Source organism: Bubalus kerabau, chromosome 4, assembly GCF_029407905.1.
Source record: "Bubalus kerabau isolate K-KA32 ecotype Philippines breed swamp buffalo chromosome 4, PCC_UOA_SB_1v2, whole genome shotgun sequence".
Taxonomy (NCBI): Eukaryota; Metazoa; Chordata; class Mammalia; order Artiodactyla; family Bovidae; genus Bubalus; species Bubalus kerabau.
Window position 1 is genome coordinate 55,525,743 of NC_073627.1, and position 3,366 is coordinate 55,529,108.

Genomic DNA, 3,366 nt, shown 5'->3' on the forward strand with positions numbered 1-3,366 from the left:
GATCTCCTGCCTCGAAACTTGGAGTCAGAGGAACCGTCTATTGACCAGGCTCTGCCCCTCACTTGCTCTTCTTCGTTGAGCAAGTCAGTTCTCTCTGAGTTTTTTCACTTGCAACCTGTTTAATATAATAATAATATATCCACTGTCAGTCTTCTGAGAATGAGACAAAAGTGTAAAAGTGCTTAAACACAACACCTGACACAGGAGAAGTTCTGTAGAAATACTAGCTTAATCTCAACTGCCACACTCAATAAATATTTTTCATCATTTCTCACATGGAAAAACAAAAGTTCAGAGGGAAGATCTGTCATTTAAAGTCAACCTATTTTAATTTCACTTCCTGCTGGAAATCACTAGGCGCTTGCCTAATCTCTTCATGGCTGCCTGCATCTCCTGGTTCCTCAGGGTGTAGATGATGGGATTGAGCATGGGGGTCAAGACAGTGTAGCTGATGGACACAGCCTTGTCCATGGGGAAAGAGGTGAAGGGCCGGGCGTAGATATAGATACAGGGAATGAAGATCATAGACACAACGATGATGTGAGTGATGCAGGTGGAAGCTGCCTTCCTCCTTGCCTGCCCAGACTGAGACGGCAGCATCACCAGGATGACAGTATAAGAGATCAGAAGGAGGAGGAACAAGATGAGGACCAGCATCCCACTGTTGGAGATCATAAGGAACTCCAGGAGGGAGGTGTCTGTGCAGGCAAGTCTCAGCACTTGTGGAATGTCACAGTAGAAGTTATTCAGGGTGTTGGGGCCACAAAAAGGCAATGGGAGCATTAGAACCAGCTGGACAATGGAGTGGACAAAGCCCCCTACCCAGGCAGCCACCACCAGCCCCACACACACTCAAGTGTTCATGATGGTGATGTAGTGGAGGGGCCGGGAGATGGCTATGTAGCGGTCATAGGCCATCACTGAGAGGAAGAAGACAGTCCCACCTCCCAAGAGGTGGAAGAAGAAGATCTGGGCCATGCAGCCCTGGTAGGAGATGGTCTTGGTCTCATGCAAGAAGTCCACTAACATCTTTGGAGAAGTGACTGTGGAATAGCAGAGGTCTATGACAGCAAGATTTCGCAGCAGGAAATACATGCGTGTGTGGAGCCTGGAATCAGAGGTGACTGTGATCATGATGAGGAGGTTTCCCATGACAGTGGTGGTGTAGACTAGCAGGAACACCAGAAACAAGAAGAGCTGGAGCTCCTGAGTCTGTGAGAGCCCCAGGAGGACAAATTCTGACACCCACATGAGGTTCCCTGATGCCATGGTGTCTTCTCCATACACCTAAGTAACACAAACGACAGACCTCTGTCTGAAGTTGCTGCTCACCTTTCAAGTGCTCAGGGGCTCAAAATGATTTGTCCAAGTCCAGAAGATGGACATTCTCATGTGTATATCATAATACCGGGTGCTGATCTAAGTAGTCCTTCTCTAGACAGGTCACTAATTGGTGCTGGAATACATATTCATGAAATAGCTTAAAGCTGTCAAAAGACACGTGCAACCTGCCTTTCAAATATTCAGTGTATTTAAAGTTTAAAAAAAATAAAATTAAAAAAATAAACACAAATATTCAGTGTAACATAGCGGTAGCAAGACACTTGGAGTCCAATAGAAACAGTCAAAATTTCAAGCTTCTACATCCTTGAGATTTGACCTTCAGCAAGTCACTTAATCTGAGTCCTAGGTTCTACATCTATAAGAAAATATTTTCCCTATGAATTGTCTAGGGAATTAAATAAAATAATACATAAATTTCATAGAACAGTATCTGGAATAATAAATGGCAATCAGTCCTCTCTGTACAGTCTCCTACTCTAAAGACCTCCTCCCTTTTTCCAGTCTTTAATATCAATACATTTTTGTACCAGTAGTTTTTCATGCAACAGTTAACACATCATAACGTTAACAAACATTTCATTTGTCTATGATTTTCCTCCACTATTGAACCATACTGTGTTACAGACATAGGTCTTGATTTCACAATTTGTATCCTTGCTCATAGTGCATGATAGGTACCTGATGCTAACTGCTTTTGTTGTTCAGTTGCTAAGTTTTGTCCAACTCTTTGTGACCCTGTGGACTGCAGCATGCCAGGCTTCATTGTCCTGCACTATCTCCCGGAGTTTGCTCAAATTCATGTCCATTGAGTCGGTAGTGCTATCTAACCATCTCATCCTCTGCTGCCCCCTTCTTCTTTTACTTTCAGTCTTTCCCAGAATCAGATTCTCTGGGTGCATGAAAAGCTATTGTGTGTGCAGGTCCTGGAAGGGGAGCCTCTGGACACAGTTGCGCCCTGGGATATTTCATTTCTCCCCATCCCCAGCAGTAAGTGGCTCCTTACTGGGTAAGGCCCCCCAGATCACAGGTAGATACAAGAGTCAGAGGAGTAACTACTTCATTAGTGGAGAAACAAATGATGCATATATTGCTTGAAGACTAGAACTCTTCTGAAAGGATAGCAATTCCAGAAAATGATATTGAATCCAAGAGTAGAAGAGAAAAAATGTTGAAAAAATGGAAATAGATGAAAACTCTAAAGGAAGGAAGCAAACTATAAGGGAGGAAAATAGGGGAATAAAATGAGTGAAGGAAGGAGAGATGGAAAGATGGTGGGTCAAGGGAGGAAATATGAACAAAGGTGAAGAACTCTCAGGGTGAGAGGCAGAGGTGACAGGTGAGGGTCAAGTGTTCTCCTCTCTCCCTGCCTCATCTCAGCCCCAACTCTCTCCCACCTGACCTCATGCATTCCATTATTGATCAGAGATCACTCCCTTCTTATTTTTCACTTCAATTTGCTTTCACTTCACTTTTCCTTCTACAAAGCTGTCCTTGAGACCTTTCTAAATGCTGATCCAATCACTTTCCCCTCTCACCTCTTATAGTGATGCCCACCAGAGCCCCTTAGAAGCCACATCCAATATTTTGTGGATCAAGTCAGGGTAGAAACACATACTTACACTTGTACATGCAACTCAGCTTGTCATACAGGGCTATAAAACATAACTTCCAGATGCCTTTCTAATCAATATCTCCACCTCTGATGAACAACTTGCTCTGTAGTGGATTGTAGTCTTAAACATGATAACATATTTATTTATTTCCATGTTTGTTTCCTGGAATTTTCTTCCCTATCGTCTCATCTCAACCTTAGAAAAGCCCACCTTACCCTCTCTGTCACTCCTATCACCATTTCTCCCTTGCAGAAAAAAATCCAATTGTTCAAGTTTCTTTAAACATTTAAAGCATACCCCAATAATGTTTATCATCATTTATTTCCTTTTTCAGCCTCTCCCCTAAACCAACTATATCATGATTTCAGTGTCTTAGTAACCTCAGAAATTGGAACAGCAACTCTGATAA

At 42.8% G+C, this 3,366-nt stretch overlaps 1 pseudogene; it reads right to left on the minus strand.

Annotated features, from left to right (window-relative positions):
• Positions 1-333: 333 nt before the first annotated feature.
• Positions 334-1,269, minus strand: LOC129651427 (olfactory receptor 4D1-like; annotated as a pseudogene).
• Between the last annotated feature and the right edge of the window lie 2,097 nt (positions 1,270-3,366).